Raw genomic sequence first — 12,498 nt, forward strand, 5'->3', positions numbered from 1 at the left:
GTGTGTTAGTTGCTCAGTTGTATCTGACTCTTTGGGACCGCATGGACTGTAACCCATCAGGATCCTCTGTCCATGGAATTCTCCAGGCAAGAATACTGAGTGGGTTGTCATTCCTTTCTCCAGGGGATTTTCTTGACCCAGATTTCGAACCCAGGCCTCCTGCACTGCAGGCAGATTCTTTACCATCTGAGCCACCAGGGAAGCTCTGGTATATACTTGATTTACAATGTTGTGTTAGTTTCAAATGTAGAGTAAAGTGAATCGTATGTACATATACATATATCCACTCTTTTATAGATTTTCTTCCCATGTGGACCATTACAAAGTATTGAGTGGAGTTCCCTCTGCTACACAGTAGGTTCTTATTAGTTATCTATCTAGATAATTAGTTATCTAGATCTATCTATAATTAGTTATCTAGAACTAGATAGAACTAATTATCTAGAACTATCTATCTAGATAGATCTAGATAATTAGTTCTATTAGTTATCTATTTTATGTAGTGTAGTGTATATGTGTCAGTCCCAATCTCCCAATTTCTCTTCTTAATGTCACATAGTCTCTTGTCCCTGCAGCTCCTTGCATCTGTTTAATTTTTCTCTCTTTCTCTTCAAACCAGCAGTCTCTGTTTTGGTATGTGTGTGTCCCAAACATGGCTTCTGCTTCTATTTCACTTCCATTGTCAAGCACACAATGTAGAATGCCAAGTGTCTCCAGGCCTCAGTTTCAGATTCTGGGGGTTGTGGTGGGGGTGAGGGGTGGAGTTCACATAGCCTAGCTCTGACCAGGTATCCATTCCTGGTCCAGGCATCTGTGGCTACATGACTGGAGATCTGCTCAGATGGGGTTAAAAGAACTGATGCTCAAGGATGGCTTCCCAGGTGGCGCCGGTGGTAAAGAATTCGCCTGCCGATGCAGGAGCCACAGAAGACACAGGTTCAACCCTGGGTTGAGAAGATCCCCTGGAGTAGGAAATGGCAACCCACTCCAGTATTCTTGCCTGGAAAATTCCATGGACAGAGGAGCCAAGTGGGGTACAGTTGATGGGGTTGCAGAGAGTCGGACATGACTGAGCACGATTGCCATTGGCATTGGATTGGCTCAGGGATGAAGCAGGGGAGGTGACACAAGTGGGTTCTCAGGTGAATGGCACGGAGGACAAGGTGTCAGCATCCTTGACTCACTAGGTGTGGGAATAGCTAATTTGCATATTATGTGTAGCCTGCAAGCTGTATCTGTCCTCTGATGGAGCCCTATTAATCCTGCTGATCTTTTCTTCTTTTTCATTTGGTCCCTCAGTCACTGTTTACCTTTCTCTCTTTGCTTCTCCTCATTTTCTCTCGTTTGTCGCAGTTGGTGCTTCAGGAAAGTAACATGATGCATTTAGTGGTAGAAAGAACACGGTCATTGGGAATCAAGACCAGCCTCTAGTTAGCCTTGCCCAGGGCTAGACCTTGGCCAAGTCACTTAACCACCTTTGGTCCTGGTTTCATCTTCTGAAAATGAATGGAGGTACACAGGGAGCTGGAAGAAACCTTAGAGATCACCTTGTAGTATGCTAAGTATCTGTCTGCTCATGCTGCCATGCTGCAAGTATGGCATCTGTAGCAGACATTACTAATTGATCCCAGCATGCCTCCCTGCTGATCCAGGACTGTGCTTAGAGTCCTTCACAGTCCAGGCAGCCACTACTACAAATCAGCTGGAGGCAGCCCACCTTTGAGATGTGACCAATTAGCCATCTCCAAGCAAGAAATCAAGGCTCAAATATCTACCAATTTTTCTTCCTTTTACTTTCCTTAGAGGAATGGGATGTGTGAAGCTGTTATTCCTAATTCCCTGAAACTTTGAAAAAAAAAAAGCCTCCTTCTGCCCTTTTCTTCCCATTCATTCTTTTACCGAAACTGTTTACTTCCTGACCTCCATCCAACCCAGCCTTTAATTTCTCCTGTAGCCGAAGAATTGACAGTTCTTTTAGCAAAGATGTGGAATCGGCCACATTTGTCTGAGAGCTTCAGAATTAGACCGGCTTGCTTTGTGACTGTGTGGTGGCAGGCAACAGTGAGCGTCATTTTACTTTTTGAAAATATGTTTTCTGAAGTTATATTTGGTCTGAAAAAAGATCTCTGCATTCTCAGCTCAAATTATAGTCAATGTTCCTAATTGCTGTTACCCTCAAATATGATATTGAGTGAGGTCACATCTTCAATTCACATTTCTCGTCTATATTTACAAACGACACAGCTTTGGAACATCTGCTCTGCCTACAGAACACTCAGTTTTGCAGATGATGCAGCTGGAATGGCTGGTGGCAGAATTGTTTCCTCGACGACAATGCTGGGAAACATATTTCTCTCCCTTTCTGCCTTTCCTGCTGGGTGATGTTTTTTAAGTTGCCTTCTGGAGTTCACTTCCCCCAGAGAGATGAGTTTATACTTCTGAGGTAGCATATTTCAATGTTTCTGCTGAAAGCCTGCCTCCTGGAATAGGTATTGATGGCAGGCTCCGTGTGGTAAGGCCACCTTCTGTAACAGCCTTGAGGTAGGAGAGCTGTAGGTCTAGAAAAGAGACAGATGGAAGTAGAGGGATGAAAAGAAACTTTTCCTAAGACCAGACTGGGGAGAAAATGTCTATCTCTAATCCATAGGAGTCTAGAGCTGGCTTCCTAGGAGAAAAGAATCCTTGGTATTGGTTGAGAATCTGCCCATACACTTTATTTCTCCTCGGAAAAGAGGGATGTTCTAGGTGAATGAGGGAGGTCGGGTTAAAGTCCATAAAGACTGCCTTTAAATGCTTTTGTTGTTGTTATTAATATTTACTTCCCATTTAAAAAATAACATAAGGTAATAAAAGTGAAGATTTAAATACTTTTATTTCTGAAGCCAACTGTCATTTGCTTCTGCAGAGGACAGAGGAGCATGCTGAACTGCACCATGAGTAGGTACTGACCCATCCAGAACATGGGAACTCTGCAGGTTCAAGGCCCAGGTGACACACTGTAAGGTCACAAAAGGAATGGAGGGCAGAATCTAGAGATTAAAAGAGACCCAAAAGGAATAACAAAAATTTTTTGTTACTGTTGAATAAGATTAATGCATGTCTGAAAGTGAAAGTGAAGTCGCTCAGTCGTGTCCGACTCTTTGTGACCCCATGGACTGTAGTCTACCACACTCCTCCGTCCATGGGATTTTCCAGGCACGGGTACTGGAGTGGGGTGCCATTTCCTTCTCCAAATACATGTCTAGGGTGATAAAATTATTTAAAAAATAATTTCCTAGCTTGAATCATGCCATTAATTAATGGGCTCTTCTAGATGATCTGGAGAAGGAAATGGCAACCCACTGTGGTATTCTTGCCTCGAAAATCCCACGGACAGAGGAGCCTGGCAGGCTACAGTCCATGGGGTTGCAAGAGTCGGACATGACTTAGCTACTTAACTGCCACCACCACCTAGATGATCAGGGCTTCCCAGGTGGCGCTAGTGATAAAGAACCTGCTTGCAGGAGACATGAGACATGGGTTCGATCACTGGGTTGGGAAAATCCCCTGGAGAAGGGCATGGCAACCCACTCCAGTATTCTTGCCTGGAGAATCCCTTGGACAGAGGAGCCTGGTGGTCCATAGGGTCGCAAAGAGTCAGACACGACTGAAGCAACTGCATGCACTAGATGGATCAATTTTGTGCTCTCATGTTACAGAGGAGGAACCTGGGACCCAGGCAGAAAAAGTGATTTACTTCACATCTAAAAGGAAGAAGGTGGGAGAACCATGGCTAGAATCCAGATGCCCTGGCCCATGTGTGATGTTTTGCTACTTCCCCCAAATATGACCTTTGTTGTACATTAATATTATCTTTGAGTTCATTGAAATAGATAAGATCACACCAGAGTCGAGTACATATCAGAGAATACTTTGTGTTACTCTGTTCTGTTAATGGCTTTCAAGCAAAGTTATCTATTTGTCCATATAGTGGCTTTAAGTAAGCCCAGGAGCTGCAACATTCTCTGGCTTTTGTATTCACAGAATAAAGTTATTCTTTTGCTTTCTATTTGTTTTGATATTATAAAGTTACTTTCATTGTTCAGCACTATTAAAATTCTCTAAAGTTGTAATTAAAGCTATTAAATAATCTTCACCTTTGTTATTAATTTTCTTTTTTTCCCCAGTAGTTCTTCTGGCACTGATTTAAATTATGTATTTTTACCTGTAGCACTTTTTCTTGGGGAATTCATTCTTATAGAGACTGAATGTTTTGAAGATGGGAACTACTTGATGTAGGTTGGTATGAAAAATAACCAGTTAAAGTTTCAGAACTCTGAATAAAGGTGTGTCTCTTACCATTCAAGCAATTTAGCCAACAAATTCATCCTTCTGAAATAGGTTTAGAATTAAATTATTCATTATTCAGAGCTTCCCCAGTGGCTCAGTGGTGAAGAATCTGCCTGCCAGTGCAGGAGATTACAGGCTCAATCCCTGTTCTGGGAAGATCCCACATGCCGCAAAGAAACGAAGCCCGTGTGCCATAGCTATTGAACCTGTGCTCTGGAGCCCGCAGACTGCACCTGCTGAGCCCTTGAGCCGCACCTCCTGAACCCAGTGTGCCCTAGAGCCTGTGCTCTGCAACAGCAGAAGCCACTGCAATGAGAAGCCTGTGTGTGCACCGCACCTAGAGAGTAGCCCCTGCTTGCCACAACTGGAGCAAAGCCTTCACAGCAACAAAGACCCAGCATAGCCAAAATAATAAATAAATAAAATTATTAAAAATCACTCAATATTCAACATAGTTTGAGAGGAAATAGATTTTAATGAAGTCTCTGTAATAGAGATGTTGATTTCTATATGACATGTATTTATCATTGATTATTTCTATTTTTGAAAAAAGCCAGGATTTCAGGCTCAATTACAGGTCATTTACAGCCCAACCAGTGTGCCACAAGAAACATTTAATTTCTCTTGGTATTTGTAAAGAATCAACAAAACATGCTACTATTTCACTGGTAATGGTTCTAACAGTTGTTTACTGTGAAAATAATAGTGTTAACAATTCAGGGTAGAAGAGGGAATTGTATGTTATTTATTCTGCAGATAATAGTGTGTGTTTTTAAGTTCAAGAAACTGTATATTGATCCTGGAGCAAGAAGCATGGAAAATCACAAGCTAGATAAACTTGTGACTTCAGGAGAGCTGTTCTTTCTTTATGGGCCACCAGACAAGGAGAGATAGTTTTCCATTCCTTAAAAAGTCTTCATTTTTGTGGTTTTCCCTTGGTCATTCAGACTAGCCCATTCCAACCCTTAGCATCAGAAAGTTCTGTAGAGGCTGCTGCTTCATTGTCAGACTCTCCTCGAATTTCCTCCCTGCCCACCTCTAAATACACACACACACACACACACACACACCCCAGCAGTAACAGGTGTGAAATCCATTTCTCAGTGATACTTAACTATGGAAGGAAACCTCAGATCTTTTTCCAAAAAGGTAGATCATTGATTTTCAGACTTGGAGAACTCGTGGACTAGTAAAATGAAGATGTTTGGAAGTCTAGTTTAGATTGGTGAACTTTTAATTTTGTCAAGTAAGGGTATGAACAAAACTATAGCTACACCTGCTATCATATAGAAAAGAAAATCTTGACACCCAAAATGGAGGATTGTCCTTTAGACCCAGAGAGGCAATTGGTGATCACACACACAAATACATACAAAAGGAGATTAATATGAGGATTTGGCTCATGTGTTTATGAAGGTTGAGAAGTTCTACTACCTGGAAATCTAGAGACCCACAGGGAAACCCATGGAATAATTTGAGGCAGAATTCAAAGACCTGAGAACCAGGGGAGCAGATGGTGTATCTCCTAATCCAAGGACAGGAGACCCATGTCCTGCCTCAAACAGGCAGGAAGGGATGAAATCCTGCCTTGTTCAGTTCAGATATTTTGTTGGACTGTAGAAAATGTCCAGTAAGTGCTAGGGTCTGGCATACCTCAGATACTCAGCAGATGTATTGAATGAATGTAATAGAAATGGTAAGTTTCATGTCTGTGGTTTTATAGGATATTATAATATTTATTAATTTTGTTTGACTGTGCTGGGTCTTAATTGTGGCATGTCGGGTCTTTAGTTGTAGCATTCAAACTCTTGGTTGTGGCATGTGGATTCCCTGACCAGGGATTGAACCTGGGCCCCCTTCATTGGGAGCTTGGAGTCTTAGCCACTGGACCACCAGGGAAGCCCCTATGGTAGGACACTTTGTTGACTCTTGTCTTTCAGGTAGGTGGCAATCAGGCAGAAACACAGCATCTCCTCCCTGCCTCCCACCAACTGGTGTGTACTCAGTCAGTCATAGCTTCTCCTGGAGAAGAGTGAGATCTAATTTATTGGGTAGGCCAGGTGTAGAGAGTACCAGCATTCTGGTTGCCTGTTGTGGGCACCTCTTCTTTGGTCCACACACCTCTAAACTTGGTTGCTAGCCACAGATTGGCCTGTAGGAGACTGGAAGGATAAAGGAAAGTCCCATTGCCAATACTGAAAAATCGTGTCTAATGATTTTGTTTATTATTTGGTAAGCCAAGGTATTAAGAGATAGCACTGGAAAATCTGTTGGTGAAATAAATTTAAATTTAGTCTTTAAATTTAGATAGATCTTATGATTTTATCCCAAATGAGAGAAAATGTGGTCTCAGTTAGAAATGTCTAAATCACAGAATTAAAAAAAATGCTATCTTGATAAGGTCACTTGTATAAACACTAAAGGCAAATCAACTATGAATGGAAATGATGTTCTATGACAATATTGGCTATGTTTTTGAATTTTGGTGCTTCTACAAAGCACATGAAAATTCTTTACTTAGAATAAAGATTTTCTTTTCTGTCTTAGAGGCAATTGGTTTGATCGTTTTTCAGTCCTGATAGAATTGATCTATAATTTCTTCTTTAAGAATCTGAATAAATCCTAAAATAGAGATATTCACATTAATGAAGTTAGACATCTGCAGTAAACATATGCCTAAATCAGTGACATCAATGACTATGAATTGAGTCGGTAATAATATTTGTATTAATATTGGCAACTTATTCTGCTTCTGTGGTCTCCACATAGATACTTGTAGGTTTTTAGTGTCTCATTGTAAGAAAAACATCAGTATCCATGAAGCATCACACAGCCTTTTCCAGTAGAGCATTCATTTTTTAAAATATGTCTCGTGTCAGAGGGGAAAACAATCAAGTTATTGATATTATTATTTTACCTAACTTAATGCCCCAGGAAGGCATTAGAGCCAATCAGTATAATAATGAGGGTCCTTTCCATTAGTGACAGCACTTTACTGATTTCCTAGTGCTCAAGTTTGTGTTATCTCAGTGATGTGCATCAATAAAGGAGTTTGCGAATAAGTCTGATAACATACACTGTGAAACAAGCAAACAGAATCTGTCAGCTATATAATGACCAAGAGTTTGTTTTCTGATTCCTTAATGAATTCAGTCCACCCTTCAGTTTCTCTTCGGTTTTTCTCTCTGTCTGAAATTGCTCAAGGGCAACAACTTTAAATTCTGCAATGATCTAAGCTGGGATTCCATCAAAGTGTTCTTCAGTTGGGTTTATTAACTGGTATCAGGTAAAAAAAAAAAGAAGAAGAAAAATTCCACAGTCAACTAGCTTTAGTATTTTACGGTAAAGAATCTGACTTCAATGCAGGAAACCCAGATTTGATCCCTGGGTCAGGAAGATCCCCTGGCGAAGGGAATGGCTACCCACTCCATTATTCTTGCCTGGAGAATTCTATGGACGGAGGAACCTGGAGGGCTACAGTCCATGGGGTCGCAAAGAGTTGACACGACAGCGATTAATACTTCACTTCAGATGAAACAGAACTTTTGCTTATTACACACTTTTCAAAATCTTCAGTGTACTTGTCTGTAAATCTGGGAATCTCCCACAAGAAATTTTCTGAACTTCTTTTTTTTTGCCACTGATACTTCTTTTTTCTCTCTCTCTCTAAAAAAAATTTTTTTAACACCAAAAATATTTTGTATCAGGGTAATGCCAATTAACAATGTTATGATAGTTTCAGGTAAACAGTGAAGGGACTCAGCCATACATACACATGCATCCGTTCTCCCCTCAAACTCTCCCATCCTGACTGGCACATAACATTGAGCAGAGTTCCAAGTGCTATACAATAGGGTTTTGTTGGTTATCCATTTTAAATGTAGCAGTGTGTACATGACCTTCCCAGAGTCCTTAGCTATCTCTTCCCCCTGGCAGCCATGAGTTAGTTGTCTAAGTCTGTGAGTCTGCTTCTGTTTTGTAAGTAAGTGCATTTGTATCATTTCTTTTTATATTCTATATATAAGGGATGTCATATGATATTTCTCCTTCTCTGACTTACTCCACTCAGCATGACACTCTCTAGGTCCATCCACATTGCTGAAAATGGCCTTATTTCATTCTTTTTAATATATATATATTGGGCTTCTCTTGTGGCTAAGCTGGTAAAGAATCCACCTGGAATGTGGGAGACCTGGATTCGATCCCTGGGTTGGGAAGATCCCCTGGAGAGGGGAAAGGCCACACACTCCAGTATTTTGGCCTGGAGAATTCTATGGATTGTACAGTCCATGGGGTTACAAAGAGTCGGGCATGACTGAGCGACTTTCACTTCACTTCACTTATATGTGTATGTATGTGCACCACATCTTCTCTATCCATTCCTCTGTCAATGGACATTTAGGTTGTTTCCATGTCTTGGCCATTGTAAACAGTGCTGCAATGAACATTGGGATGCATGTATCTTTTTGTTTTTCTCTGGATATGTGCCCAGGACTGGGGATTGCAGGGTCATACGGTAGCTCTATTTTTAGTTATTTAAGGAACCTCCATACTGTTCTCCATACTACCTGTACCAGTTTACATTCCCACCAACAGTGCAGGCAGGTTCCTTTCTCTCCACACCCTTTCCAGCATTTATTGTTTGTGAATGAATTTTTTGATGATAACCATTCTGACTGGTGTGAGGTGATATCTCATTGTAGTTTTGATTTGCATTTCTCTAATAACTAGTGATGTTGAACATCTTCTCATGTGCCTATTGGCCATCTGTATGTCCTTTTTAGAGAAATGTCCTGAACATTTTTGAATGTTTTTTTTCCCTCAAATCCTTGCATGGGACCAGTATTTATTGGAACAGATGTTGGATCATGGTTGTTATTTGGTTGCTAAGACATGTCTGACTCTTTGCAACCACATGGACTGTAACCCACCAGGCTCCCCTGTCCATGGGATTTTCCAGGCCAGAATACTGGAATGGGTTGCCATTTCCTTCTCCAGGAGTTTTCCCCAATCCACGGATCAAACCTGTGTCTCCTGAGTCTCCTGCATTGGCAGGCAGATTCTTAACTGCTGAGTTACCCAGGAAGCCTTATCTTTGCTTTTTCTCAGTTTTAGAGAATGTTGAGTTGTCTAGATATCTGTAGTATTATTTTCGTATAAATTTAACAAAATATCCTATGAGATACAACATGAATGAGAAGGACTCTGCCTATCATGAACTACAAGGCAGATGGTACAGAGTTGAGGTGGAAAACATTGAGTCCAGAGTTTGCCTACGGTCATAATATCTGGTCTTTAAATTCAGGGAAGAGTTTAACATTCTCCTTTTGTGTGTATGGGTGTTTTGTGCATATACTTGTGAGTGTGTTTATGTTGACTATCACAAAACCTTATACAATTTTAGTATTTATTAATTCTTATGTATTACATACTTTATTCATATATATATACATAATTTTAATATAAATCTATCTTGGTGTGCACATAGATTTCTATTTTTCACTGTTATGTTCTTCCTGTCCCCCACATATACACATTTTTGCTTGGCTTCCCTGTATTCATTTACATATTTTGATCGGTGTTTATTTGTTTAATATATCTTTATTGGATTTTGGTGTTAAGGCATTACTGATTTCATAAAACAAGTGGGGACATTTTCATATATTTCAAAGGCCTGAGTTAGTTTAATAACGTTAGAATTACCTGTTTGTTTTTTTTTAAGTTTTTTAAAGTTAGATATCTCTCACCTGAATATATCTAGTTCGGGTGACTTTTTTCATAGTGGCTCACTTTTTGTGTATTAATTTGTCTGTTTGAGTTTTTCATTTTTGGTTTAATATTGGTTATCAATTTTTTTCTCATATATTAAGTGAATTGTTGTTGTTTAGTTGCTAAGTCATGTCTGACTCTAGTAACCCCATGGATTTTGAGCCCACCAGTGTCCTCTGTCCATAGGGTTTCCCAGGTAAGAATACTGGAGTGGATTAAGTATTAATAAATACATAAATTATTAATTTTAAAATTTGATATAAATATATGAGTTGCTCTTGCTCTGTCTCTGCCTTCTTCTTAGCATCTCAGCTATAGCTGTAGTTAGATTTGTAAGGAATCTTATTGGGCAAGTGTTCATTTTGAAACCATGCTGAATTAATCATCTTCAAAACCACATTCTTGACTGTGGAAATAAGTTGACTTCAGGGGAGACATCTAATGCAGAAGCTTTGTGAATCTTACTAAAGCTAAGAAAGCCAGATGGATTGCTCAGGTACTCGTTGGAGAATTATGGCCGGATAAAAGAGGTTCATTGTAAGAAACGAGAACTATTCCTGAGAAGACAGAATACGTTTACCCAGAAAAGTGAGAGTATAAGAATTTATTTTTATAATAGTTCAGAAAAAACGTATATCCCTGAAACCTCTCAGCTGGAGTTTGTGCCCCTTGATGATAATCAAAACAAGTAACATTTTGACTGCTAACCACATAAAGTAAAAGTAAAGTAAAAAGTCACTCAGTCGTGTCCGACTCTTTGTGACCCGGTGGACTATAGCCTATCAGGCTCCTCCGTCCATGGGATTCTCCAGGTAAGGATACTGGAGTGGGTTGCCATTTCCTTCTCCAGGGGAGAAGTTACTGCTGCTGCTAAGTCACTTCAGTCGTGTCCAACTCTGTGCGACCCCATAGATGGCAGCCCACCAGGCTCCCCCGTCCCTGGGATTCTCCAGGCAAGAACACTGGAGTGGGTTGCCATTTCCTTCTCCAATGCCCCCAGGATACATTTCAAATACTCTACATGGATCAATGCCTTTAAGCCTCAAAACAGCCTGCGAGACAGCAATTATTACCGTCTTCATCCTAGAAAGGAGGAAACAGGCACAGAGATGTACATCACTTGCCTAAGTTTACACAGCTAGAACAAGGCCATCAGCTGCTATGTCTGCAGGCCCCTCCTCCTAAGCCACCTTACCTGTGAGATTACAGTTTGTTCATCTTTGTAAGACAATCAGATAAAGCATTCAATGTGTGCTTGTGAGATAAATGGTAAAGTAATGAGCTAATAATTGAGATAACTGGCTGTAATACTAAGCAGAAAGGGAAAAGTACTCCTATAGAGCTAAAAATAAAGAGTTGTGGGAATAGTACATCTTAATTATGGGACTGTCTCTTAGGAATGGTTTACATTGAAACCTTTCATCATGGGGAAGACTAGTAATATGTTGTCTTTTTGCTCAACTCTCTAAGCTCCTGTTGGAACCAGTCTGTTGTTCCATGTCCAGTTCTAACTGTTGCTCCTTGGCCTGCATACAGATTTCTCAGGAGGCAGGTCAGGTGGTCTGGTATTCCTATCTCTTTCAGAATTTTCCACAATTTGTTGTGATTCACACAGTCAAAGGCTTTGGCATAATCAATAAAACAGAAGTAGATGTTTTTCTGGAACTCTCTTGCTTTTTCAATGATCCAACAGATGTTGTCAATTTGATCTCTGGTTTCTCTGCCTTTTCTAAATCCAGCTTGAACATCTGGAAGTTCACAGTTCACATACTGTTGAAGCCTAGCTTGGAGAATTTTGAGCATTACTTTGCTAGCATCTGAGATGAGTGCAATTGTGCAGTAGTTTGACCATTCTCTGGCATTACCTTTCTTTGGGATTGGAGTGAAAACTGCCCTTTTCCAGTCCTGTGGCCACTGCTGAGTTTTCCAAATTTGCTGGCATATTGAGTGCAGCACTTTCACAGCATCATCTTTTAGGATTTGAAATAGCTCAACTGGAATTCCATGACCTCCACTAGCTTTGTTTGTAGTGATGCTTTCTAAGGCCCACTTGACTTCGAATTCCAGGATGTCTAGCTGTAGGTGAGTGATCACACTATCGTAACTATCTGGATCATGAATATCTTTTTTGTATAGTTCTGTGTATTCTTGCCACCTCTTCTTAATATCTTCTGTTTCTGTTAGGCCCATACCATTTCTGTCCTTTATTGTGCCCTTCTTTGCGTGAAAAGTTCCCTTGGTATCTCTAATTTTCTTGAAGAGATCTCCTTTCCCATTCTGTTGTTTTTGTCTATTTCTTTGCACTGATCACTGAGGAACGCTTTTTTATCTTATCTCTCTTTGCTATTCTTTGTAACTCTTCATTCAAATGGGTATATCTTTCATTTTCTCCTTTGCCTT

The 12,498-nt window shown here is 40.3% G+C and overlaps 1 protein-coding gene and 1 long non-coding RNA gene across 3 annotated transcripts in view; both read left to right on the forward strand.

The window, feature by feature from the left end:
* The window catches only part of KIAA1549L (KIAA1549 like), a 316,042-nt gene that overhangs the window by 161,281 nt on the left and 142,263 nt on the right, over positions 1 to 12,498 (forward strand). The gene's annotated exons all lie outside the window — the stretch shown is intronic.
* LOC133261398 (uncharacterized) lies at positions 1,827 to 4,077 on the forward strand. Its single transcript, XR_009741050.1, has 3 exons — positions 1,827 to 2,512; positions 2,906 to 2,941; positions 3,699 to 4,077. It is a non-coding gene; the product is annotated as an uncharacterized LOC133261398 (long non-coding RNA).

The sequence above is a fragment of the Bos javanicus genome, chromosome 15 (genome assembly GCF_032452875.1).
Source record: "Bos javanicus breed banteng chromosome 15, ARS-OSU_banteng_1.0, whole genome shotgun sequence".
In the NCBI taxonomy this organism is placed as follows: Eukaryota; Metazoa; Chordata; class Mammalia; order Artiodactyla; family Bovidae; genus Bos; species Bos javanicus.